Consider the following 27,500-nt stretch of genomic DNA (forward strand, 5'->3'; position numbering starts at 1 on the left):
TCCAGACAAAGCATGCCAAGCCTTCCATGAAAAAACACAGGAAAAACTTTTTGGCATAGTGCCAATTTTGGATTGCTTAGATTATTATTATTAATTTTTTGTTTTTTAATTTAGGCCACGTCTACAATACTACATGTTGTTAATAATTCGGGCAGCCGTTACCAAAATAGTGGCTGGCAAGTGGAGAATGCCGTTTTCATACAATATCATAAATGACACAAGTTATTAACCCTACGTGCCAATTAATCTTATGCAATGCCAGTTGTGCTTAAACAGAAAAGTGACATTATAAAAACAAAATTAGCAGAGGATGGTTTCGATCCATCGACCTCTGGGTTATGGGCCCAGCACGCTTCCGCTGCGCCACTCTGCTTTACGTGTGATGGCTTGTCCGAGGGGAGAATGCTGTTTTCATGCAATATCATCAATGACAGAAGTTATTAACCCTATGTAAAAATGACATCTAGCAGAGGATGGTTTCGATCCATCGACCTCTGGGTTATGGGCCCAGCACGCTTCCGCTGCGCCACTCTGCTTTCCGTGTGATGGCTTGTCCGAGGGGAGAATGCTGTTTTCATGCAATATCATCAATGACAGAAGTTATTAACCCTATGTAAAAATGACATCTAGCAGAGGATGGTTTCGATCCATTGACCACTGGGTTATGGGGCCAGCACGCTTCCGCTGCGCCACCCTGCTTCTTCATGCGTTTTTTTTTTCACAAATGATAAAAACACATTAATTCCTGACTTTTTTTTCTCCAAATCTCTTCTTCAAGCTTCGAAAGTGCGAACTTTTTGCCACTTTCTTCCCAAATGATAAAAAAACCCATGAATATCTGACTTTTTTCCAAATCTCTTCTTCAAGATTCGTAAAGACAATTTAGGAGTACAAGTTCTCACCATCATGAAATAATGTATAAACAGTTGAGATACAACTGTCAATTCTTCTGCTATGGTCATTAAGCCCTCTGGAATGCTGACGGTTTAAAGTCACAAACCTTCTCTGAAAGCAGTCACATGTGGGTGTCTCTGTGGCGCAATTGTTTAGCTTGTTCGGCTGTTAATTGAAAGGGTGGTGGTTCAAGCCCACCCAGGGACGAGCAGGATGTTTTCCTGAACACTTTTGTTCCTGTGTTTGCAATGCCAATGTGCTAATGATTACATTGAAAGACAGAAATGCAAAATCCTTAAAGCTTTCCAACATTAAGCTAAATCTTCTTATGCCACTTGTGGAAAGTTATTTTCCAGACAAAGCATGCCAATCCTTCCATGAAAAAACACAGGAAAAACTTTTTGGCATAGTGCCAATTTTGGATTGCTTAGATTATTATTATTAATTTTTTGTTTTTTAATTTAGGCCACGTCTACAATACTACATGTTGTTAATAATTCGGGGAGCCGTTACCAAAATAGTGGCTGGCAACGGGAGAATGCCGTTTTCATACAATATCATAAATGACACAAGTTATTAACCCTACGTGCCAATTAATCTTATGCAACGGCAGTTGTGCTTAAACAGAAAAGTGACATTATAAAAACAAAATTAGCAGAGGATGGTTTCGATCCATCGACCTCTGGGTTATGGGCCCAGCATGCTTCCGCTGCGCCACTCTGCTTTCCGTGTAACAGCTTGTCCGAGGGGAAAATGCTGTTTTCATACAATATCATAAATGACACAAGTTATTAACCCTACGTGTCAATTAATCTTATTCAACACCAGTTGTGCTTAAACAGAAAAGTGACATTATAAAAACAAAATTAGCAGAGGATGGTTTCGATCCATCGACCTCTGGGTTATGGGCCCAGCACGCTTCCGCTGCGCCACTCTGCTTTCCGTGTGACGGCTTGTCCGAGGGGAGAATGCTGTTTTCATGCAATATCATCAATGACAGAAGTTATTAAACCTATGTAAAAATGACATCTAGCAGAGGATGGTTTCGATCCATCGACCTCTGGGTTATGGGCCCAGCACGCTTCCGCTGCGCCACTCTGCTTTCCGTGTGACAGCTTTTCCGAGGGGAGAATGCTGTTTTCATGCAATATCATCAATGACAGAAGTTATTAAGCCTATGTAAAAATGACATCTAGCAGAGGATGGTTCCGATCCATTGACCTCTGGGTTATGGGCCCAGCACGCTTCCGCTGCGCCACCCTGCTCCTTCATGCGTTTTGTTTTTCACAAATGATAAAAACACATTAATTCCTGACTTTTTTTTCTCCAAATCTCTTCTTCAAGCTTCGAAAGTGCCAACTTTTTGCCACTTTCTTCCCAAATGATAAAAAAAACATGAATATCTGACTTTTTTTCCAAATCTCTTCTTCAAGATTCGTAAAGACAATTTAGGAGTACAAGTTCTCACCATCATGAAATAATGTATAAACAGTTGAGATACAACTGTCAATTCTTCTGCTATGGTCATTAAGCCCTCTGGAATGCTGAAGGTTTAAAGTCATAATCCTCACTGCTTCTCTGAATGTAGTCACATGTGGTTTTCTCTGTGGCGCAATCGGTTAGTGCGTTCGGCTGTTAACCGAAAGGTTGGTGGTTCAAGCCCACCCAGGGAAGAGCGGGATGTTTTCCTGAAAACTTTCATTCCTGTGTTTGCAACGCCAATGAGCTAATGATTACATTGAAAGACAGAAATGCAAAATCCTTAAAGCTTTCCAACATTAAGCTAAATCTTCTTATGCCACTTGTGGAAAGTTATTTTCCAGACAAAGCATGCCAATCCTTCCATGAAAAAACACAGGAAAAACTTTTTGGCATAGTGCCAATTTTGGATTGCTTAGATTATTATTATTAATTTTTTGTTTTTTAATTTAGGCCACGTCTACAATACTACATGTTGTTAATAATTCGGGGAGCCGTTACCAAAATAGTGGCTGGCAACGGGAGAATGCCGTTTTCATACAATATCATAAATGACACAAGTTATTAACCCTACGTGAAAATTAATCTTATGCAACGGCAGTTGTGCTTAAACAGAAAAGTGACATTATAAAAACAAAATTAGCAGAGGATGGTTTCGATCCATCGACCTCTGGGTTATGGGCCCAGCATGCTTCCGCTGCGCCACTCTGCTTTCCGTGTAACAGCTTGTCCGAGGGGAAAATGCTGTTTTCATACAATATCATAAATGACACAAGTTATTAACCCTACGTGTCAATTAATCTTATTCAACACCAGTTGTGCTTAAACAGAAAAGTGACATTATAAAAACAAAATTAGCAGAGGATGGTTTCGATCCATCGACCTCTGGGTTATGGGCCCAGCACGCTTCCGCTGCGCCACTCTGCTTTCCGTGTGACGGCTTGTCCGAGGGGAGAATGCTGTTTTCATGCAATATCATCAATGACAGAAGTTATTAAACCTATGTAAAAATGACATCTAGCAGAGGATGGTTTCGATCCATCGACCTCTGGGTTATGGGCCCAGCACGCTTCCGCTGCGCCACTCTGCTTTCCGTGTGACAGCTTTTCCGAGGGGAGAATGCTGTTTTCATGCAATATCATCAATGACAGAAGTTATTAAGCCTATGTAAAAATGACATCTAGCAGAGGATGGTTCCGATCCATTGACCTCTGGGTTATGGGCCCAGCACGCTTCCGCTGCGCCACCCTGCTCCTTCATGCGTTTTGTTTTTCACAAATGATAAAAACACATTAATTCCTGACTTTTTTTTCTCCAAATCTCTTCTTCAAGCTTCGAAAGTGCCAACTTTTTGCCACTTTCTTCCCAAATGATAAAAAAAACATGAATATCTGACTTTTTTTCCAAATCTCTTCTTCAAGATTCGTAAAGACAATTTAGGAGTACAAGTTCTCACCATCATGAAATAATGTATAAACAGTTGAGATACAACTGTCAATTCTTCTGCTATGGTCATTAAGCCCTCTGGAATGCTGAAGGTTTAAAGTCATAATCCTCACTGCTTCTCTGAAAGTAGTCACATGTGGTTGTCTCTGTGGCGCAATCGGTTAGTGCGTTCGGCTGTTAACCGAAAGGTTGGTGGTTCAAGCCCACCCAGGGAAGAGCGGGATGTTTTCCTGAAAACTTTCATTCCTGTGTTTGCAACGCCAATGAGCTAATGATTACATTGAAAGACAGAAATGCAAAATCCTTAAAGCTTTCCAACATTAAGCTAAATCTTCTTATTCCACTTGTGGAAAGTTATTTTCCAGACAAAGCATGCCAATCCTTCCATGAAAAAACACAGGAAAAACTTTTTGGCATAGTGCCAATTTTGGATTGCTTAGATTATTATTATTAATTTTTTGTTTTTTAATTTAGGCCACGTCTACAATACTACATGTTGTTAATAATTCGGGCAGCCGTTACCAAAATAGTGGCTGGCAAGGGGAGAATGCCGTTTTCATACAATATCATAAATGACACAAGTTATTAACCCTACGTGCCAATTAATCTTATGCAACGCCAGTTGTGCTTAAACAGAAAAGTGACATTATAAAAACAAAATTAGCAGAGGATGGTTTCGATCCATCGACCTCTGGGTTCTGGGCCCAGCACGCTTCCGCTGCGCCACTCTGCTTTCCGTGTAACAGCTTGTCCGAGGGGAAAATGTTGTTTTCATACAATATCATAAATGACACAAGTTATTAACCCTACGTGCCAATTAATCTTATTCAACACCAGTTGTGCTTAAACAGAAAAGCGACATTCTAAAAACAAAATTAGCAGAGGATGGTTTCGATCCATCGACCTCTGGGTTATGGGCCCAGCACGCTTCCGCTGCGCCACTCTGCTTTCCGTGTGACGGCTTGTCCGAGGGGAGAATGCTGTTTTCATGCAATATCATCAATGACAAGTTATTAAGCCTATGTAAAAATGACATCTAGCAGAGGATGGTTTTGATCCATTGACCTCTGGGTTATGGGCCCAGCACGCTTCCGCTGCGCCACCCTGCTTCTTCATGCGTTTTTTTTTTTCACAAATGATAAAAACACATTAATTCCTGACTTTTTTTTCTCCAAATCTCTTCTTCAAGCTTCGAAAGTGCCAACTTTTTGCCACTTTCTTCCCAAATGATAAAAAAAACATGAATATCTGACTTTTTTTCCAAATCTCTTCTTCAAGATTCGTAAAGACAATTTAGGAGTACAAGTTCTCACCATCATGAAATAATGTATAAACAGTTGAGATACAACTGTCAATTCTTCTGCTATGGTCATTAAGCCCTCTGGAATGCTGAAGGTTTAAAGTCATAATCCTCACTGCTTCTCTGAAAGTAGTCACATGTGGTTGTCTCTGTGGCGCAATCGGTTAGCGCGTTCGGCTGTTAACCGAAAGGTTGGTGGTTCAAGCCCACCCAGGGACGAGCGGGATCTTTTCCTGAAAACTTTCATTCCTGTGTTTGCAACGCCAATGAGCTAATGATTACATTGAAAGACAGAAATGCAAAATCCTTAAAGCTTTCCAACATTAAGCTAAATCTTCTTATTCCACTTGTGGAAAGTTATTTTCCAGACAAAGCATGCCAATCCTTCCATGAAAAAACACAGGAAAAACTTTTTGGCATAGTGCCAATTTTGGATTGCTTAGATTATTATTATTAATTTTTTGTTTTTTAATTTAGGCCACGTCTACAATACTACATGTTGTTAATAATTCGGGCAGCCGTTACCAAAATAGTGGCTGGCAAGGGGAGAATGCTGTTTTCATACAATATCATAAATGACACAAGTTATTAACCCTACGTGCCAATTAATCTTATTCAACACCAGTTGTGCTTAAACAGAAAAGTGACATTATAAAAACAAAATTAGCAGAGGATGGTTTCGATCCATCGACCTCTGGGTTATGGGCCCAGCACGCTTCCGCTGCGCCACTCTGCTTTCCGTGTGACGGCTTGTCCGAGGGGAGAATGCTGTTTTCATGCAATATCATCAATGACAGAAGTTATTAACCCTATGTAAAAATGACATCTAGCAGAGGATGGTTTCGATCCATCGACCTCTGGGTTATGGGCCCAGCACGCTTCCGCTGCGCCACTCTGCTTTCTGTGTGATGGCTTGTCCGAGGGGAGAATGCTGTTTTCATGCAATATCATCAATGACAGAAGTTATTAAGCCTATGTGAAAATGACGTCTAGCAGAGGATGGTTTCAATCCATTGACCTCTGGGTTATGGGCCCAGCACGCTTCCGCTGCGCCACCCTGCTCCTTCATGCATTTTTTTTTCACAAATGATAAAAACACATTAATTCCTGACTTTTTTTTCTCCAAATCTCTTCTTCAAGCTTCGAAAGTGCCAACTTTTTGCCACTTTCTTCCCAAATGATAAAAAAAACATGAATATCTGACTTTTTTTCCAAATCTCTTCTTCAAGATTCGTAAAGACAATTTAGGAGTACAAGTTCTCACCATCATGAAATAATGTATAAACAGTTGAGATACAACTGTCAATTCTTCTGCTATGGTCATTAAGCCCTCTGGAATGCTGAAGGTTTAAAGTCATAATCCTCACTGCTTCTCTGAAAGTAGTCACATGTGGTTGTCTCTGTGGCGCAATCGGTTAGCGCGTTCGGCTGTTAACCGAAAGGTTGGTGGTTCAAGCCCACCCAGGGACGAGCGGAATGTTTTCCTGAAAACTTTCATTCCTGTGTTTGCAACACCAATGAGCTAATGATTACATTGAAAGACAGAAATGCAAAATCCTTAAAGCTTTCCAACATTAAGCTAAATCTTCTTATTCCACTTGTGGAAAGTTATTTTCCAGACAAAGCATGCCAAGCCTTCCATGAAAAAACACAGGAAAAACTTTTTGGCATAGTGCCAATTTTGGATTGCTTAGATTATTATTATTAATTTTTTGTTTTTTAATTTAGGCCACGTCTACAATACTACATGTTGTTAATAATTCGGGCAGCCGTTACCAAAATAGTGGCTGGCAAGTGGAGAATGCCGTTTTCATACAATATCATAAATGACACAAGTTATTAACCCTACGTGCCAATTAATCTTATGCAATGCCAGTTGTGCTTAAACAGAAAAGTGACATTATAAAAACAAAATTAGCAGAGGATGGTTTCGATCCATCGACCTCTGGGTTATGGGCCCAGCACGCTTCCGCTGCGCCACTCTGCTTTCCATGTGATGGCTTGTCCGAGGGGAGAATGCTGTTTTCATGCAATATCATCAATGACAGAAGTTATTAACCCTATGTAAAAATGACATCTAGCAGAGGATGGTTTCGATCCATCAACCTCTGGGTTATGGGCCCAGCACGCTTCCGCTGCGCCACTCTGCTTTCCGTGTGATGGCTTGTCCGAGGGGAGAATGCTGTTTTCATGCAATATCATCAATGACAGAAGTTATTAACCCTATGTAAAAATGACATCTAGCAGAGGATGGTTTCGATCCATTGACCACTGGGTTATGGGCCCAGCACGCTTCCGCTGCGCCACCCTGCTTCTTCATGCGTTTTTTTTTCACAAATGATAAAAACACATTAATTCCTGACTTTTTTTTCTCCAAATCTCTTCTTCAAGCTTCGAAAGTGCCAACTTTTTCCCACTTTCTTCCCAAATGATAAAAAAAACATGAATATCTGACTTTTTTTCCAAATCTCTTCTTCAAGATTCGTAAAGACAATTTAGGAGTACAAGTTCTCACCATCATGAAATAATGTATAAACAGTTGAGATACAACTGTCAATTCTTCTGCTATGGTCATTAAGCCCTCTGGAATGCTGAAGGTTTAAAGTCATAATCCTCACTGCTTCTCTGAAAGCAGTCACATGTGGTTGTCTCTGTGGCGCAATTGGTTAGCGCGTTCGGCTGTTAACCGAAAGGTTGGTGGTTCAAGCCCACCCAGGGACGAGCGGGATGTTCTCCTGAAAACTTTCATTCCTGTGTTTGCAACGCCAATGAGCTAATGATTACATTGAAAGACAGAAATGCAAAATCCTTAAAGCTTTCCAACATTAAGCTAAATCTTCTTATTCCACTTGTGGAAAGTTATTTTCCAGACAAAGCATGCCAATCCTTCCATGAAAAAACACAGGAAAAACTTTTTGGCATAGTGCCAATTTTGGATTGCTTAGATTATTATTATTAATTTTTTGTTTTTTAATTTAGGCCACGTCTACAATACTACATGTTGTTAATAATTCGGGCAGCCGTTACCAAAATAGTGGCTGGCAAGGGGAGAATGCTGTTTTCATACAATATCATAAATGACACAAGTTATTAACCCTACGTGCCAATTAATCTTATTCAACACCAGTTGTGCTTAAACAGAAAAGTGACATTATAAAAACAAAATTAGCAGAGGATGGTTTCAATCCATCGACCTCTGGGTTATGGGCCCAGCACGCTTCCGCTGCGCCACTCTGCTTTCCGTGTGATGGCTTGTCCGAGGGGAGAATGCTGTTTTCATGCAATATCATCAATGACAGAAGTTATTAACCCTATGTAAAAATGACATCTAGCAGAGGATGGTTTCGATCCATCGATCTCTGGGTTATGGGCCCAGCACGCTTCCGCTGCGCCACTCTGCTTTCCGTGTGACAGCTTGTCCGAGGGGAGAATGCTGTTTTAATGCAATATCATCAATGACAGAAGTTATTAAGCCTATGTAAAAATGACATCTAGCAGAGGATGGTTTCGATCCATTGACCTCTGGGTTATGGGCCCAGCACGCTTCCGCTGCGCCACCCTGCTTCTTCATGCATTTTTTTTTTCACAAATGATAAAAACACATTAATTCCTGACTTTTTTTTCTCCAAATCTCTTCTTCAAGCTTCGAAAGTGCCAACTTTTTGCCACTTTCTTCCCAAATGATAAAAAAAACATGAATATCTGACTTTTTTTCCAAATCTCTTCTTCAAGATTCGTAAAGACAATTTAGGAGTACAAGTTCTCACCATCATGAAATAATGTATAAACAGTTGAGATACAACTGTCAATTCTTCTGCTATGGTCATTAAGCCCTCTGGAATGCTGAAGGTTTAAAGTCATAATCCTCACTGCTTCTCTGAAAGTAGTCACATGTGGTTGTCTCTGTGGCGCAATCGGTTAGCGCGTTCGGCTGTTAACCGAAAGGTTGGTGGTTCAAGCCCACCCAGGGACGAGTGGGATGTTCTCCTGAAAACTTTCATTCCTGTGTTTGCAATGCCAATGAGCTAATGATTACATTGAAAGACAGAAATGCAAAATCCTTAAAGCTTTCCAACATTAAGCTAAATCTTCTTATTCCACTTGTGGAAAGTTATTTTCCAGACAAAGCATGCCAATCCTTCCATGAAAAAACACAGGAAAAACTTTTTGGCATAGTGCCAATTTTGGATTGCTTAGATTATTATTATTAATTTTTTGTTTTTTAATTTAGGCCACGTCTACAATACTACATGTTGTTAATAATTCGGGCAGCCGTTACCAAAATAGTGGCTGGCAAGGGGAGAATGCCGTTTTCATACAATATCATAAATGACACAAGTTATTAACCCTACGTGCCAATTAATCTTATGCAACGCCAGTTGTGCTTAAACAGAAAAGTGACATTATAAAAACAAAATTAGCAGAGGATGGTTTCGATCCATCGACCTCTGGGTTATGGGCCCAGCACGCTTCCGCTGCGCCACTCTGCTTTCCGTGTGATGGCTTGTCCGAGGGGAGAATGCTGTTTTCATGCAATATCATCAATGACAGAAGTTATTAACCCTATGTAAAAATGACATCTAGCAGAGGATGGTTTCGATCCATCGATCTCTGGGTTATGGGCCCTGCACGCTTCCGCTGCGCCACTCTGCTTTCCGTGTGACAGCTTGTCCGAGGGGAGAATGCTGTTTTAATGCAATATCATCAATGACAGAAGTTATTAAGCCTATGTAAAAATGACATCTAGCAGAGGATGGTTTCGATCCATTGACCTCTGGGTTATGGGCCCAGCACGCTTCCGCTGCGCCACCCTGCTTCTTCATGCATTTTTTTTTCACAAATGATAAAAACACATTAATTCCTGACTTTTTTTTCTCCAAATCTCTTCTTCAAGCTTCGAAAGTGCCAACTTTTTGCCACTTTCTTCCCAAATGATAAAAAAAACATGAATATCTGACTTTTTTTCCAAATCTCTTCTTCAAGATTCGTAAAGACAATTTAGGAGTACAAGTTCTCACCATCATGAAATAATGTATAAACAGTTGAGATACAACTGTCAATTCTTCTGCTATGGTCATTAAGCCCTCTGGAATGCTGAAGGTTTAAAGTCATAATCCTCACTGCTTCTCTGAAAGTAGTCACATGTGGTTGTCTCTGTGGCGCAATCGGTTAGCGCGTTCGGCTGTTAACCGAAAGGTTGGTGGTTCAAGCCCACCCAGGGACGAGTGGGATGTTCTCCTGAAAACTTTCATTCCTGTGTTTGCAATGCCAATGAGCTAATGATTACATTGAAAGACAGAAATGCAAAATCCTTAAAGCTTTCCAACATTAAGCTAAATCTTCTTATTCCACTTGTGGAAAGTTATTTTCCAGACAAAGCATGCCAATCCTTCCATGAAAAAACACAGGAAAAACTTTTTGGCATAGTGCCAATTTTGGATTGCTTAGATTATTATTATTAATTTTTTGTTTTTTAATTTAGGCCACGTCTACAATACTACATGTTGTTAATAATTCGGGCAGCCGTTACCAAAATAGTGGCTGGCAAGTGGAGAATGCCGTTTTCATACAATATCATAAATGACACAAGTTATTAACCCTACGTGCCAATTAATCTTATGCAATGCCAGTTGTGCTTAAACAGAAAAGTGACATTATAAAAACAAAATTAGCAGAGGATGGTTTCGATCCATCGACCTCTGGGTTATGGGCCCAGCACGCTTCCGCTGCGCCACTCTGCTTTCCATGTGATGGCTTGTCCGAGGGGAGAATGCTGTTTTCATGCAATATCATCAATGACAGAAGTTATTAACCCTATGTAAAAATGACATCTAGCAGAGGATGGTTTCGATCCATCAACCTCTGGGTTATGGGCCCAGCACGCTTCCGCTGCGCCACTCTGCTTTCCGTGTGATGGCTTGTCCGAGGGGAGAATGCTGTTTTCATGCAATATCATCAATGACAGAAGTTATTAACCCTATGTAAAAATGACATCTAGCAGAGGATGGTTTCGATCCATTGACCACTGGGTTATGGGCCCAGCACGCTTCCGCTGCGCCACCCTGCTTCTTCATGCGTTTTTTTTTTCACAAATGATAAAAACACATTAATTCCTGACTTTTTTTTCTCCAAATCTCTTCTTCAAGCTTCGAAAGTGCCAACTTTTTCCCACTTTCTTCCCAAATGATAAAAAAAACATGAATATCTGACTTTTTTTCCAAATCTCTTCTTCAAGATTCGTAAAGACAATTTAGGAGTACAAGTTCTCACCATCATGAAATAATGTATAAACAGTTGAGATACAACTGTCAATTCTTCTGCTATGGTCATTAAGCCCTCTGGAATGCTGAAGGTTTAAAGTCATAATCCTCACTGCTTCTCTGAAAGCAGTCACATGTGGTTGTCTCTGTGGCGCAATCGGTTAGCGCGTTCGGCTGTTAACCGAAAGGTTGGTGGTTCAAGCCCACCCAGGGACGAGTGGGATGTTCTCCTGAAAACTTTCATTCCTGTGTTTGCAACGCCAATGAGCTAATGATTACATTGAAAGACAGAAATGCAAAATCCTTAAAGCTTTCCAACATTAAGCTAAATCTTCTTATTCCACTTGTGGAAAGTTATTTTCCAGACAAAGCATGCCAATCCTTCCATGAAAAAACACAGGAAAAACTTTTTGGCATAGTGCCAATTTTGGATTGCTTAGATTATTATTATTAATTTTTTGTTTTTTAATTTAGGCCACGTCTACAATACTACATGTTGTTAATAATTCGGGCAGCCGTTACCAAAATAGTGGCTGGCAAGGGGAGAATGCTGTTTTCATACAATATCATAAATGACACAAGTTATTAACCCTACGTGCCAATTAATCTTATTCAACACCAGTTGTGCTTAAACAGAAAAGTGACATTATAAAAACAAAATTAGCAGAGGATGGTTTCAATCCATCGACCTCTGGGTTATGGGCCCAGCACGCTTCCGCTGCGCCACTCTGCTTTCCGTGTGACAGCTTGTCCGAGGGGAGAATGCTGTTTTAATGCAATATCATCAATGACAGAAGTTATTAAGCCTATGTAAAAATGACATCTAGCAGAGGATGGTTTCGATCCATCGATCTCTGGGTTATGGGCCCAGCACGCTTCCGCTGCGCCACTCTGCTTTCCGTGTGACAGCTTGTCCGAGGGGAGAATGCTGTTTTAATGCAATATCATCAATGACAGAAGTTATTAAGCCTATGTAAAAATGACATCTAGCAGAGGATGGTTTCGATCCATTGACCTCTGGGTTATGGGCCCAGCACGCTTCCGCTGCGCCACCCTGCTTCTTCATGCATTTTTTTTTCACAAATGATAAAAACACATTAATTCCTGACTTTTTTTTCTCCAAATCTCTTCTTCAAGCTTCGAAAGTGCCAACTTTTTGCCACTTTCTTCCCAAATGATAAAAAAAACATGAATATCTGACTTTTTTTCCAAATCTCTTCTTCAAGATTCGTAAAGACAATTTAGGAGTACAAGTTCTCACCATCATGAAATAATGTATAAACAGTTGAGATACAACTGTCAATTCTTCTGCTATGGTCATTAAGCCCTCTGGAATGCTGAAGGTTTAAAGTCATAATCCTCACTGCTTCTCTGAAAGTAGTCACATGTGGTTGTCTCTGTGGCGCAATCGGTTAGCGCGTTCGGCTGTTAACCGAAAGGTTGGTGGTTCAAGCCCACCCAGGGACGAGTGGGATGTTCTCCTGAAAACTTTCATTCCTGTGTTTGCAATGCCAATGAGCTAATGATTACATTGAAAGACAGAAATGCAAAATCCTTAAAGCTTTCCAACATTAAGCTAAATCTTCTTATTCCACTTGTGGAAAGTTATTTTCCAGACAAAGCATGCCAATCCTTCCATGAAAAAACACAGGAAAAACTTTTTGGCATAGTGCCAATTTTGGATTGCTTAGATTATTATTATTAATTTTTTGTTTTTTAATTTAGGCCACGTCTACAATACTACATGTTGTTAATAATTCGGGCAGCCGTTACCAAAATAGTGGCTGGCAAGGGGAGAATGCCGTTTTCATACAATATCATAAATGACACAAGTTATTAACCCTACGTGCCAATTAATCTTATGCAACGCCAGTTGTGCTTAAACAGAAAAGTGACATTATAAAAACAAAATTAGCAGAGGATGGTTTCGATCCATCGACCTCTGGGTTATGGGCCCAGCACGCTTCCGCTGCGCCACTCTGCTTTCCGTGTGATGGCTTGTCCGAGGGGAGAATGCTGTTTTCATGCAATATCATCAATGACAGAAGTTATTAACCCTATGTAAAAATGACATCTAGCAGAGGATGGTTTCGATCCATCGATCTCTGGGTTATGGGCCCTGCACGCTTCCGCTGCGCCACTCTGCTTTCCGTGTGACAGCTTGTCCGAGGGGAGAATGCTGTTTTAATGCAATATCATCAATGACAGAAGTTATTAAGCCTATGTAAAAATGACATCTAGCAGAGGATGGTTTCGATCCATTGACCTCTGGGTTATGGGCCCAGCACGCTTCCGCTGCGCCACCCTGCTTCTTCATGCATTTTTTTTTCACAAATGATAAAAACACATTAATTCCTGACTTTTTTTTCTCCAAATCTCTTCTTCAAGCTTCGAAAGTGCCAACTTTTTGCCACTTTCTTCCCAAATGATAAAAAAAACATGAATATCTGACTTTTTTTCCAAATCTCTTCTTCAAGATTCGTAAAGACAATTTAGGAGTACAAGTTCTCACCATCATGAAATAATGTATAAACAGTTGAGATACAACTGTCAATTCTTCTGCTATGGTCATTAAGCCCTCTGGAATGCTGAAGGTTTAAAGTCATAATCCTCACTGCTTCTCTGAAAGTAGTCACATGTGGTTGTCTCTGTGGCGCAATCGGTTAGCGCGTTCGGCTGTTAACCGAAAGGTTGGTGGTTCAAGCCCACCCAGGGACGAATGGGATGTTCTCCTGAAAACTTTCATTCCTGTGTTTGCAATGCCAATGAGCTAATGATTACATTGAAAGACAGAAATGCAAAATCCTTAAAGCTTTCCAACATTAAGCTAAATCTTCTTATTCCACTTGTGGAAAGTTATTTTCCAGACAAAGCATGCCAATCCTTCCATGAAAAAACACAGGAAAAACTTTTTGGCATAGTGCCAATTTTGGATTGCTTAGATTATTATTATTAATTTTTTGTTTTTTAATTTAGGCCACGTCTACAATACTACATGTTGTTAATAATTCGGGCAGCCGTTACCAAAATAGTGGCTGGCAAGGGGAGAATGCCGTTTTCATACAATATCATAAATGACACAAGTTATTAACCCTACGTGCCAATTAATCTTATTCAACACCAGTTGTGCTTAAACAGAAAAGTGACATTATAAAAACAAAATTAGCAGAGGATGGTTTCGATCCATCGATCTCTGGGTTATGGGCCCAGCACGCTTCCGCTGCGCCACTCTGCTTTCCGTGTGACGGCTTGTCCGAGGGGAGAATGCTGTTTTCATGCAATATCATCAATGACAAGTTATTAAGCCTATGTAAAAATGACATCTAGCAGAGGATGGTTTCGATCCATTGACCTCTGGGTTATGGGCCCAGCACGCTTCCGCTGCGCCACCCTGCTTCTTCATGCGTTTTTTTTTTTCACAAATGATAAAAACACATTAATTCCTGACTTTTTTTTCTCCAAATCTCTTCTTCAAGCTTCGAAAGTGCCAACTTTTTGCCACTTTCTTCCCAAATGATAAAAAAAACATGAATATCTGACTTTTTTTCCAAATCTCTTCTTCAAGATTCGTAAAGACAATTTAGGAGTACAAGTTCTCACCATCATGAAATAATGTATAAACAGTTGAGATACAACTGTCAATTCTTCTGCTATGGTCATTAAGCCCTCTGGAATGCTGACGGTTTAAAGTCACAAACCTTCTCTGAAAGCAGTCACATGTGGGTGTCTCTGTGGCGCAATCGTTTAGCTTGTTCGGCTGTTAACTGAAAGGGTGGTGGTTCAAGCCCACCCAGGGACGAGCAGGATGTTTTCCTGAACACTTTTGTTCCTGTGTTTGCAATGCCAATGAGCTAATGATTACATTGAAAGACAGAAATGCAAAACCCTTAAAGCTTTCCAACATTAAGCTAAATCTTCTTATGCCACTTGTGGAAAGTTATTTTCCAGACAAAGCATGCCAATCCTTCCATGAAAAAACACAGGAAAAACTTTTTGGCATAGTGCCAATTTTGGATTGCTTAGATTATTATTATTAATTTTTTGTTTTTTAATTTAGGCCACGTCTACAATACTACATGTTGTTAATAATTCGGGCAGCCGTTACCAAAATAGTGGCTGGCAAGGGGAGAATGCCGTTTTCATACAATATCATAAATGACACAAGTTATTAACCCTACGTGCCAATGAATCTTATGCAACGGCAGTTGTGCTTAAACAGAAAAGTGACATTATAAAAACAAAATTAGCAGAGGATGGTTTTGATCCATCGACCTCTGGGTTATGGGCCCAGCACGCTTCCGCTGCGCCACTCTGCTTTCCGTGTAACAGCTTGTCCGAGGGGAAAATGCTGTTTTCATACAATATCATAAATGACACAAGTTATTAACCCTACGTGCCAATTAATCTTATTCAACACCAGTTGTGCTTAAACAGAAAAGTGACATTATAAAAACAAAATTAGCAGAGGATGGTTTCGATCCATCGACCTCTGGGTTATGGGCCCAGCACGCTTCCGCTGCGCCACTCTGCTTTCCGTGAGACGGCTTGTCCGAGGGGAGAATGCTGTTTTCATGCAATATCATCAATGACAGAAGTTATTAACCCTATGTAAAAATGACATCTAGCAGAGGATGGTTTCGATCCATCGACCTCTGGGTTATGGGCTCAGCACGCTTCCGCTGCGCCACTCTGCTTTCTGTGTGACAGCTTGTCCGAGGGGAGAATGCTGTTTTCATGCAATATCATCAATGACAGAAGTTATTAAGCCTATGTGAAAATGACATCTAGCAGAGGATGGTTTCGATCCATTGACCTCTGGGTTATGGGCCCAGCACGCTTCCGCTGCGCCACCCTGCTTCTTCATGTGTTTTTTTTTCACAAATGATAAAAACACATTAATTCCTGACTTTTTTTTCTCCAAATCTCTTCTTCAAGCTTCGAAAGTGCCAACTTTTTGCCACTTTCTTCCCAAATGATAAAAAAAACATGAATATCTGACTTTTTTTCCAAATCTCTTCTTCAAGATTCGTAAAGACAATTTAGGAGTACAAGTTCTCACCATCATGAAATAATGTATAAACAGTTGAGATACAACTGTCAATTCTTCTGCTATGGTCATTAAGCCCTCTGGAATGCTGAAGGTTTAAAGTCATAATCCTCACTGCTTCTCTGAAAGTAGTCACACGTGGTTGTCTCTGTGGCGCAATCGGTTAGCGCGTTCGGCTGTTAACCGAAAGGTTGGTGGTTCAAGCCCACCCAGGGACGAGCGGGATGTTTTCCTGAAAACTTTCATTCCTGTGTTTGCAACGCCAATGAGCTAATGATTACATTGAAAGACAGAAATGCAAAATCCTTAAAGCTTTCCAACATTAAGCTAAATCTTCTTATTCCACTTGTGGAAAGTTATTTTCCAGACAAAGCATGCCAATCCTTCCATGAAAAAACACAGGAAAAACTTTTTGGCATAGTGCCAATTTTGGATTGCTTAGATTATTATTATTAATTTTTTGTTTTTTAATTTAGGCCACGTCTACAATACTACATGTTGTTAATAATTCGGGCAGCCGTTACCAAAATAGTGGCTGGCAAGGGGAGAATGCCGTTTTCATACAATATCATAAATGACACATGTTATTAACCCTACGTGCCAATTAATCTTATGCAACGCCAGTTGTGCTTAAACAGAAAAGTGACATTATAAAAACAAAATTAGCAGAGGATGGTTTCAATCCATCGACCTCTGGGTTATGGGCCCAGCACGCTTCCGCTGCGCCACTCTGCTTTCCGTGTGACGGCTTATCCAAGGGGAGAATGCTGTTTTCATGCAATATCATCAATGACAGAAGTTATTAACCCTATGTAAAAATGACATCTAGCAGAGGACGGTTTCGATCTATCGACCTCTGGGTTATGGGCCCAGCACGCTTCCGCTGCGCCACTCTGCTTTCTGTGTGACAGCTTGTCCGAGGGGAGAATGCTGTTTTCATGCAATATCATCAATGACAGAAGTTATTAAGCCTATGTAAAAATGACATCTAGCAGAGGATGGTTTCGACACATCGACCTCTGGGTTATGGGCCCAGCACGCTTCCGCTGCGCCACTCTGCTTTTTCATGTGCTTTTTTTTTTCACAAATGATAAAAACACATTAATTCCTGACTTTTTTTTCTCCAAATCTCTTCTTCAAGCTTCGAAAGTGCGAACTTTTTGCCACTTTCTTCCCAAATGATAAAAAAACCCATGAATATCTGACTTTTTTCCAAATCTCTTCTTCAAGATTCGTAAAGACAATTTAGGAGTACAAGTTCTCACCATCATGAAATAATGTATAAACAGTTGAGATGCAACTGTCAATTCTTCTGCTATGGTCATTAAGCCCTCTGGAATGCTGAAGGTTTAAAGTCACAAACCTTCTCTGAAAGCAGTCACATGTGGGTGTCTCTGTGGCGCAATCGTTTAGCTTGTTCGGCTGTTAACTGAAAGGGTGGTGGTTCAAGCCCACCCAGGGACGAGCAGGATGTTTTCCTGAACACTTTTGTTCCTGTGTTTGCAATGCCAATGAGCTAATGATTACATTGAAAGACAGAAATGCAAAATCCTTAAAGCTTTCCAACATTAAGCTAAATCTTCTTATGCCACTTGTGGAAAGTTATTTTCCAGACAAAGCATGCCAATCCTTCCATGAAAAAACACAGGAAAAACTTTTTGGCATAGTGCCAATTTTGGATTGCTTAGATTATTATTATTAATTTTTTGTTTTTTAATTTAGGCCACGTCTACAATACTACATGTTGTTAATAATTCGGGCAGCCGTTACCAAAATAGTGGCTGGCAAGGGGAGAATGCCGTTTTCATACAATATCATAAATGACACAAGTTATTAACCCTACGTGCCAATTAATCTTATGCAACGGCAGTTGTGCTTAAACAGAAAAGTGACATTATAAAAACAAAATTAGCAGAGGATGGTTTCGATCCATCGACCTCTGGGTTATGGGCCCAGCACGCTTCCGCTGCGCCACTCTGCTTTCCGTGTAACAGCTTGTCCGAGGGGAAAATGCTGTTTTCATACAATATCATAAATGACACAAGTTATTAACCCTACGTGCCAATTAATCTTATTCAACACCAGTTGTGCTTAAACAGAAAAGTGACATTATAAAAACAAAATTAGCAGAGGATGGTTTCGATCCATCTACCTCTGGGTTATGGGCCCAGCACGCTTCCGCTGCGCCACTCTGCTTTCCGTGTGATGGCTTGTCCGAGGGGAGAATGCTGTTTTCATGCAATATCATCAATGACAGAAGTTATTAACCCTATGTAAAAATGACATCTAGCAGAGGATGGTTTCGATCCATCGACCTCTGGGTTATGGGCCCAGCACGCTTCCGCTGCGCCACTCTGCTTTCCGTGTGACGGCTTGTCCGAAGGGAGAATGCTGTTTTCATGCAATATCATCAATGACAGAAGTTATTAAGCCTATGTGAAAATGACATCTAGCAGAGGATGGTTTCGATCCATTGACCTCTGGGTTATGGGCCCAGCACGCTTCCGCTGCGCCACCCTGCTTCTTCATGCGTTTTTTTTTCACAAATGATAAAAACACATTAATTCCTGACTTTTTTTTCTCCAAATCTCTTCTTCAAGCTTCGAAAGTGCCAACTTTTTGCCACTTTCTTCCCAAATGATAAAAAAAACATGAATATCTGACTTTTTTTCCAAATCTCTTCTTCAAGATTCGTAAAGACAATTTAGGAGTACAAGTTCTCACCATCATGAAATAATGTATAAACAGTTGAGATACAACTGTCAATTCTTCTGCTATGGTCATTAAGCCCTCTGGAATGCTGAAGGTTTAAAGTCATAATCCTCACTGCTTCTCTGAAAGTAGTCACATGTGGTTGTCTCTGTGGCGCAATCGGTTAGCGCGTTCGGCTGTTAACCGAAAGGTTGGTGGTTCAAGCCCACCCAGGGACGAGCGGGATGTTTTCCTGAAAACTTTCATTCCTGTGTTTGCAACGCCAATGAGCTAATGATTACATTGAAAGACAGAAATGCAAAATCCTTAAAGCTTTCCAACATTAAGCTAAATCTTCTTATTCCACTTGTGGAAAGTTATTTTCCAGACAAAGCATGCCAAACCTTCCATGAAAAAACACAGGAAAAACTTTTTGGCATAGTGCCTATTTTGGATTGCTTAGATTATTATTATTAATTTTTTGTTTTTTAATTTAGGCCACGTCTACAATACTACATGTTGTTAATAATTCGGGCAGCCGTTACCAAAATAGTGGCTGGCAAGGGGAGAATGCCGTTTTCATACAATATCATAAATGACACAAGTTATTAACCCTACGTGCCAATTAATCTTATGCAACGCCAGTTGTGCTTAAACAGAAAAGTGACATTATAAAAACAAAATTAGCAGAGGATGGTTTCGATCCATCGACCTCTGGGTTATGGGCCCAGCACGCTTCCGCTGCGCCACTCTGCTTTCCGTGTGACGGCTTGTCCGAGGGGAGAATGCTGTTTTTATGCAATATCATCAATGACAGAAGTTATTAACCCTATGTAAAAATGACATCTAGCAGAGGATGGTTTCGATCCATCGACCTCTGGGTTATGGGCCCAGCAAGCTTCCGCTGCGCCACTCTGCTTTCCGTGTAACAGCTTGTCCGAGGGGAAAATGCTGTTTTCATACAATATCATAAATGACACAAGTTATTAACCCTACGTGCCAATTAATCTTATTCAACACCAGTTGTGCTTAAACAGAAAAGTGACATTATAAAAACAAAATTAGCAGAAGATGGTTTCGATCCATCGACCTCTGGGTTATGGGCCCAGCACGCTTCCGCTGCGCCACTCTGCTTTCTGTGTGACAGCTTGTCCGAGGGGAGAATGCTGTTTTCATGCAATATCATCAATGACAGAAGTTATTAAGCCTATGTGAAAATGACGTCTAGCAGAGGATGGTTTCAATCCATTGACCGCTGGGTTATGGGCCCAGCACGCTTCCGCTGCGCCACCCTGCTTCTTCATGCGTGTCTTTTTCACAAATGATAAAAACACATTAATTCCTGACTTTTTTTTCTCCAAATCTGTTCTTCAAGCTTCGAAAGTGCCAACTTTTTGCCACTTTCTTCCCAAATGATAAAAAAAACATGAATATCTGACTTTTTTTCCAAATCTCTTCTTCAAGATTCGTAAAGACAATTTAGGAGTACAAGTTCTCACCATCATGAAATAATGTATAAACAGTTGAGATACAACTGTCAATTCTTCTGCTATGGTCATTAAGCCCTCTGGAATGCTGAAGGTTTAAAGTCATAATCCTCACTGCTTCTCTGAAAGTAGTCACATGTGGTTGTCTCTGTGGCGCAATCGGTTAGCGCGTTCGGCTGTTAACCGAAAGGTTGGTGGTTCAAGCCCACCCAGGTACGAGCGGAATGTTTTCCTGAAAACTTTCATTCCTGTGTTTGCAACGCCAATGAGCTAATGATTACATTGAAAGACAGAAATGCAAAATCCTTAAAGCTTTCCAACATTAAGCTAAATCTTCTTATTCCACTTGTGGAAAGTTATTTTCCAGACAAAGCATGCCAAGCCTTCCATGAAAAAACACAGGAAAAACTTTTTGGCATAGTGCCAATTTTGGATTGCTTAGATTATTATTATTAATTTTTTGTTTTTTAATTTAGGCCACGTCTACAATACTACATGTTGTTAATAATTCGGGCAGCCGTTACCAAAATAGTGGCTGGCAAGTGGAGAATGCCGTTTTCATACAATATCATAAATGACACAAGTTATTAACCCTACGTGCCAATTAATCTTATGCAATGCCAGTTGTGCTTAAACAGAAAAGTGACATTATAAAAACAAAATTAGCAGAGGATGGTTTCGATCCATCGACCTCTGGGTTATGGGCCCAGCACGCTTCCGCTGCGCCACTCTGCTTTACGTGTGATGGCTTGTCCGAGGGGAGAATGCTGTTTTCATGCAATATCATCAATGACAGAAGTTATTAACCCTATGTAAAAATGACATCTAGCAGAGGATGGTTTCGATCCATCGACCTCTGGGTTATGGGCCCAGCACGCTTCCGCTGCGCCACTCTGCTTTCCGTGTGATGGCTTGTCCGAGGGGAGAATGCTGTTTTCATGCAATATCATCAATGACAGAAGTTATTAACCCTATGTAAAAATGACATCTAGCAGAGGATGGTTTCGATCCATTGACCACTGGGTTATGGGCCCAGCACGCTTCCGCTGCGCCACCCTGCTTCTTCATGCGTTTTTTTTTTCACAAATGATAAAAACACATTAATTCCTGACTTTTTTTTCTCCAAATCTCTTCTTCAAGCTTCGAAAGTGCCAACTTTTTGCCACTTTCTTCCCAAATGATAAAAAAAACATGAATATCTGACTTTTTTTCCAAATCTCTTCTTCAAGATTCGTAAAGACAATTTAGGAGTACAAGTTCTCACCATCATGAAATAATGTATAAACAGTTGAGATACAACTGTCAATTCTTCTGCTATGGTCATTAAGCCCTCTGGAATGCTGAAGGTTTAAAGTCATAATCCTCACTGCTTCTCTGAAAGTAGTCACATGTGGTTGTCTCTGTGGCGCAATCGGTTAGCGCGTTCGGCTGTTAACCGAAAGGTTGGTGGTTCAAGCCCACCCAGGGACGAGCGGGATGTTCTCCTGAAAACTTTCATTCCTGTGTTTGCAACGCCAATGAGCTAATGATTACATTGAAAGACAGAAATGCAAAATCATTAAAGCTTTCCAACATTAAGCTAAATCTTCTTATTCCACTTGTGGAAAGTTATTTTCCAGACAAAGCATGCCAATCCTTCCATGAAAAAACACAGGAAAAACTTTTTGGCATAGTGCCAATTTTGGATTGCTTAGATTATTATTATTAATTTTTTGTTTTTTAATTTAGGCCACGTCTACAATACTACATGTTGTTAATAATTCGGGCAGCCGTTACCAAAATAGTGGCTGGCAAGGGGAGAATGCTGTTTTCATACAATATCATAAATGACACAAGTTATTAACCCTACGTGCCAATTAATCTTATTCAACACCAGTTGTGCTTAAACAGAAAAGTGACATTATAAAAACAAAATTAGCAGAGGATGGTTTCGATCCATCGACCTCTGGGTTACGGGCCCAGCACGCTTCCGCTGCGCCACTCTGCTTTCCGTGTGACGGCTTGTCCGAGGGGAGAATGCTGTTTTCATGCAATATCATCAATGACAGAAGTTATTAACCCTATGTAAAAATGACATCTAGCAGAGGATGGTTTCGATCCATCGACCTCTGGGTTATGGGCCCAGCACGCTTCCGCTGCGCCACTCTGCTTTCTGTGTGATGGCTTGTCCGAGGGGAGAATGCTGTTTTCATGCAATATCATCAATGACAGAAGTTATTAAGCCTATGTGAAAATGACATCTAGCAGAGGATGGTTTCAATCCATTGACCTCTGGGTTATGGGCCCAGCACGCTTCCGCTGCGCCACTCTGCTTTCCGTGTGACAGCTTGTCCGAGGGGAGAATGCTGTTTTCATGCAATATCATCAATGACAGAAGTTATTAAGCCTATGTAAAAATGACATCTAGCAGAGGATGGTTTCGATCCATTGACCTCTGGGTTATGGGCCCAGCACGCTTCTGCTGCGCCACCCTGCTTCTTCATGCGTTTTTTTTTCACAAATGATAAAAACACATTAATTCCTGACTTTTTTTTCTCCAAATCTCTTCTTCAAGCTTCGAAAGTGCCAACTTTTTGCCACTTTCTTCCCAAATGATAAAAAAAACATGAATATCTGACTTTTTTTCCAAATCTCTTCTTCAAGATTCGTAAAGACAATTTAGGAGTACAAGTTCTCACCATCATGAAATAATGTATAAACAGTTGAGATACAACTGTCAATTCTTCTGCTATGGTCATTAAGCCCTCTGGAATGCTGAAGGTTTAAAGTCATAATCCTCACTGCTTCTCTGAAAGTAGTCACATGTGGTTGTCTCTGTGGCGCAATCGGTTAGCGCGTTCGGCTGTTAACCGAAAGGTTGGTGGTTCAAGCCCACCCAGGGACGAGCGGGATGTTTTCCTGAAAACTTTCATTCCTGTGTTTGCAACGCCAATGAGCTAATGATTACATTGAAAGACAGAAATGCAAAATCCTTAAAGCTTTCCAACATTAAGCTAAATCTTCTTATGCCACTTGTGGAAAGTTATTTTCCAGACAAAGCATGCCAATCCTTCCATGAAAAAACACAGGAAAAACTTTTTGGCATAGTGCCAATTTTGGATTGCTTAGATTATTATTATTAATTTTTTGTTTTTTAATTTAGGCCACGTCTACAATACTACATGTTGTTAATAATTCGGGGAGCCGTTACCAAAATAGTGGCTGGCAACGGGAGAATGCCGTTTTCATACAATATCATAAATGACACAAGTTATTAACCCTACGTGCCAATTAATCTTATGCAACGGCAGTTGTGCTTAAACAGAAAAGTGACATTATAAAAACAAAATTAGCAGAGGATGGTTTCGATCCATCGACCTCTGGGTTATGGGCCCAGCATGCTTCCGCTGCGCCACTCTGCTTTCCGTGTAACAGCTTGTCCGAGGGGAAAATGCTGTTTTCATACAATATCATAAATGACACAAGTTATTAACCCTACGTGTCAATTAATCTTATTCAACACCAGTTGTGCTTAAACAGAAAAGTGACATTATAAAAACAAAATTAGCAGAGGATGGTTTTGATCCATCGACCTCTGGGTTATGGGCCCAGCACGCTTCCGCTGCGCCACTCTGCTTTCCGTGTGACGGCTTGTCCGAGGGGAGAATGCTGTTTTCATGCAATATCATCAATGACAGAAGTTATTAAACCTATGTAAAAATGACATCTAGCAGAGGATGGTTTCGATCCATCGACCTCTGGGTTATGGGCCCAGCACGCTTCCGCTGCGCCACTCTGCTTTCCGTGTGACAGCTTTTCCGAGGGGAGAATGCTGTTTTCATGCAATATCATCAATGACAGAAGTTATTAAGCCTATGTAAAAATGACATCTAGCAGAGGATGGTTCCGATCCATTGACCTCTGGGTTATGGGCCCAGCACGCTTCCGCTGCGCCAACCTGCTCCTTCATGCGTTTTGTTTTTCACAAATGATAAAAACACATTAATTCCTGACTTTTTTTTCTCCAAATCTCTTCTTCAAGCTTCGAAAGTGCCAACTTTTTGCCACTTTCTTCCCAAATGATAAAAAAAACATGAATATCTGACTTTTTTTCCAAATCTCTTCTTCAAGATTCGTAAAGACAATTTAGGAGTACAAGTTCTCACCATCATGAAATAATGTATAAACAGTTGAGATACAACTGTCAATTCTTCTGCTATGGTCATTAAGCCCTCTGGAATGCTGAAGGTTTAAAGTCATAATCCTCACTGCTTCTCTGAAAGTAGTCACATGTGGTTGTCTCTGTGGCGCAATCGGTTAGTGCGTTCGGCTGTTAACCGAAAGGTTGGTGGTTCAAGCCCACCCAGGGAAGAGCGGGATGTTTTCCTGAAAACTTTCATTCCTGTGTTTGCAACGCCAATGAGCTAATGATTATATTGAAAGACAGAAATGCAAAATCCTTAAAGCTTTCCAACATTAAGCTAAATCTTCTTATTCCACTTGTGGAAAGTTATTTTCCAGACAAAGCATGCCAATCCTTCCATGAAAAAACACAGGAAAAACTTTTTGGCATAGTGCCAATTTTGGATTGCTTAGATTATTATTATTAATTTTTTGTTTTTTAATTTAGGCCACGTCTACAATACTACATGTTGTTAATAATTCGGGCAGCCGTTACCAAAATAGTGGCTGGCAAGGGGAGAATGCCGTTTTCATACAATATCATAAATGACACAAGTTATTAACCCTACGTGCCAATTAATCTTATGCAACGCCAGTTGTGCTTAAACAGAAAAGTGACATTATAAAAACAAAATTAGCAGAGGATGGTTTCGATCCATCGACCTCTGGGTTATGGGCCCAGCACGCTTCCGCTGCGCCACTCTGCTTTCCGTGTAACAGCTTGTCCGAGGGGAAAATGTTGTTTTCATACAATATCATAAATGACACAAGTTATTAACCCTACGTGCCAATTAATCTTATTCAACACCAGTTGTGCTTAAACAGAAAAGTGACATTATAAAAACAAAATTAGCAGAGGATGGTTTCGATCCATCGACCTCTGGGTTATGGGCCCAGCACGCTTCCGCTGCGCCACTCTGCTTTCCGTGTGATGCCTTGTCCGAGGGGAGAATGCTGTTTTCATGCAATATCATCAATGACAAGTTATTAAGCCTATGTAAAAATGACATCTAGCAGAGGATGGTTTTGATCCATTGACCTCTGGGTTATGGGCCCAGCACGCTTCCGCTGCGCCACCCTGCTTCTTCATGCGTTTTTTTTTTTCACAAATGATAAAAACACATTAATTCCTGACTTTTTTTTCTCCAAATCTCTTCTTCAAGCTTCGAAAGTGCCAACTTTTTGCCACTTTCTTCCCAAATGATAAAAAAAACATGAATATCTGACTTTTTTTCCAAATCTCTTCTTCAAGATTCGTAAAGACAATTTAGGAGTACAAGTTCTCACCATCATGAAATAATGTATAAACAGTTGAGATACAACTGTCAATTCTTCTGCTATGGTCATTAAGCCCTCTGGAATGCTGAAGGTTTAAAGTCATAATCCTCACTGCTTCTCTGAAAGTAGTCACATGTGGTTGTCTCTGTGGCGCAATCGGTTAGTGCGTTCGGCTGTTAACCGAAAGGTTGGTGGTTCAAGCCCACCCAGGGAAGAGCGGGATGTTTTCCTGAAAACTTTCATTCCTGTGTTTGCAACGCCAATGAGCTAATGATTATATTGAAAGACAGAAATGCAAAATCCTTAAAGCTTTCCAACATTAAGCTAAATCTTCTTATTCCACTTGTGGAAAGTTATTTTCCAGACAAAGCATGCCAATCCTTCCATGAAAAAACACAGGAAAAACTTTTTGGCATAGTGCCAATTTTGGATTGCTTAGATTATTATTATTAATTTTTTGTTTTTTAATTTAGGCCACGTCTACAATACTACATGTTGTTAATAATTCGGGCAGCCGTTACCAAAATAGTGGCTGGCAAGGGGAGAATGCCGTTTTCATACAATATCATAAATGACACAAGTTATTAACCCTACGTGCCAATTAATCTTATGCAACGCCAGTTGTGCTTAAACAGAAAAGTGACATTATAAAAACAAAATTAGCAGAGGATGGTTTCGATCCATCGACCTCTGGGTTATGGGCCCAGCACGCTTCCGCTGCGCCACTCTGCTTTCCGTGTAACAGCTTGTCCGAGGGGAGAATGCTGTTTTCATGCAATATCATCAATGACAAGTTATTAAGCCTATGTAAAAATGACATCTAGCAGAGGATGGTTTTGATCCATTGACCTCTGGGTTATGGGCCCAGCACGCTTCCGCTGCGCCACCCTGCTTCTTCATGCGTTTTTTTTTTTCACAAATGATAAAAACACATTAATTCCTGACTTTTTTTTCTCCAAATCTCTTCTTCAAGCTTCGAAAGTGCCAACTTTTTGCCACTTTCTTCCCAAATGATAAAAAAAACATGAATATCTGACTTTTTTTCCAAATCTCTTCTTCAAGATTCGTAAAGACAATTTAGGAGTACAAGTTCTCACCATCATGAAATAATGTATAAACAGTTGAGATACAACTGTCAATTCTTCTGCTATGGTCATTAAGCCCTCTGGAATGCTGAAGGTTTAAAGTCATAATCCTCACTGCTTCTCTGAAAGTAGTCACATGTGGTTGTCTCTGTGGCGCAATCGGTTAGCGCGTTCGGCTGTTAACCGAAAGGTTGGTGGTTCAAGCCCACCCAGGGACGAGCGGGATGTTTTCCTGAAAACTTTCATTCCTGTGTTTGCAACGCCAATGAGCTAATGATTACATTGAAAGACAGAAATGCAAAATCCTTAAAGCTTTCCAACATTAAGCTAAATCTTCTTATTCCACTTGTGGAAAGTTATTTTCCAGACAAA

At 40.5% G+C, this 27,500-nt stretch overlaps 15 non-coding genes across 15 annotated transcripts; 13 read left to right on the plus strand and 2 right to left on the minus strand.

Moving 5' to 3' along the window:
- Positions 1-4,480: 4,480 nt before the first annotated feature.
- Positions 4,481-4,552, minus strand: TRNAL-CAG (transfer RNA leucine (anticodon CAG)). Its single transcript has one exon. It is a non-coding gene; the product is annotated as a tRNA-Leu (tRNA).
- A 712-nt stretch (positions 4,553-5,264) lies between these two features.
- On the plus strand, positions 5,265-5,338 carry TRNAN-GUU (transfer RNA asparagine (anticodon GUU)). Its single transcript has one exon. It is a non-coding gene; the product is annotated as a tRNA-Asn (tRNA).
- A 1,177-nt stretch (positions 5,339-6,515) lies between these two features.
- Positions 6,516-6,589, plus strand: TRNAN-GUU (transfer RNA asparagine (anticodon GUU)). The gene has a single exon. It is a non-coding gene; the product is annotated as a tRNA-Asn (tRNA).
- Positions 6,590-7,766: 1,177 nt separating this feature from the next.
- On the plus strand, positions 7,767-7,840 carry TRNAN-GUU (transfer RNA asparagine (anticodon GUU)). Its single transcript has one exon. It is a non-coding gene; the product is annotated as a tRNA-Asn (tRNA).
- Positions 7,841-9,018: 1,178 nt separating this feature from the next.
- TRNAN-GUU (transfer RNA asparagine (anticodon GUU)) lies at positions 9,019-9,092 on the plus strand. Its single transcript has one exon. It is a non-coding gene; the product is annotated as a tRNA-Asn (tRNA).
- Positions 9,093-10,269: 1,177 nt separating this feature from the next.
- Positions 10,270-10,343, plus strand: TRNAN-GUU (transfer RNA asparagine (anticodon GUU)). Its single transcript has one exon. It is a non-coding gene; the product is annotated as a tRNA-Asn (tRNA).
- Positions 10,344-11,521: 1,178 nt separating this feature from the next.
- On the plus strand, positions 11,522-11,595 carry TRNAN-GUU (transfer RNA asparagine (anticodon GUU)). The gene has a single exon. It is a non-coding gene; the product is annotated as a tRNA-Asn (tRNA).
- A 1,177-nt stretch (positions 11,596-12,772) lies between these two features.
- TRNAN-GUU (transfer RNA asparagine (anticodon GUU)) lies at positions 12,773-12,846 on the plus strand. The gene has a single exon. It is a non-coding gene; the product is annotated as a tRNA-Asn (tRNA).
- A 1,177-nt stretch (positions 12,847-14,023) lies between these two features.
- TRNAN-GUU (transfer RNA asparagine (anticodon GUU)) lies at positions 14,024-14,097 on the plus strand. Its single transcript has one exon. It is a non-coding gene; the product is annotated as a tRNA-Asn (tRNA).
- Positions 14,098-16,570: 2,473 nt separating this feature from the next.
- TRNAN-GUU (transfer RNA asparagine (anticodon GUU)) lies at positions 16,571-16,644 on the plus strand. Its single transcript has one exon. It is a non-coding gene; the product is annotated as a tRNA-Asn (tRNA).
- A 2,638-nt stretch (positions 16,645-19,282) lies between these two features.
- On the plus strand, positions 19,283-19,356 carry TRNAN-GUU (transfer RNA asparagine (anticodon GUU)). Its single transcript has one exon. It is a non-coding gene; the product is annotated as a tRNA-Asn (tRNA).
- A 2,644-nt stretch (positions 19,357-22,000) lies between these two features.
- Positions 22,001-22,074, plus strand: TRNAN-GUU (transfer RNA asparagine (anticodon GUU)). Its single transcript has one exon. It is a non-coding gene; the product is annotated as a tRNA-Asn (tRNA).
- A 445-nt stretch (positions 22,075-22,519) lies between these two features.
- TRNAT-CGU (transfer RNA threonine (anticodon CGU)) lies at positions 22,520-22,591 on the minus strand. The gene has a single exon. It is a non-coding gene; the product is annotated as a tRNA-Thr (tRNA).
- An 823-nt stretch (positions 22,592-23,414) lies between these two features.
- TRNAN-GUU (transfer RNA asparagine (anticodon GUU)) lies at positions 23,415-23,488 on the plus strand. The gene has a single exon. It is a non-coding gene; the product is annotated as a tRNA-Asn (tRNA).
- Positions 23,489-27,272: 3,784 nt separating this feature from the next.
- Positions 27,273-27,346, plus strand: TRNAN-GUU (transfer RNA asparagine (anticodon GUU)). Its single transcript has one exon. It is a non-coding gene; the product is annotated as a tRNA-Asn (tRNA).
- Positions 27,347-27,500: the final 154 nt, after the last annotated feature.

This window comes from Sceloporus occidentalis, unplaced genomic scaffold (assembly GCF_023333645.1).
Source record: "Sceloporus occidentalis isolate IW3139 unplaced genomic scaffold, rSceOcc1.0.p SCAF_111, whole genome shotgun sequence".
Lineage (NCBI taxonomy): Eukaryota > Metazoa > Chordata > Lepidosauria > Squamata > Phrynosomatidae > Sceloporus > Sceloporus occidentalis.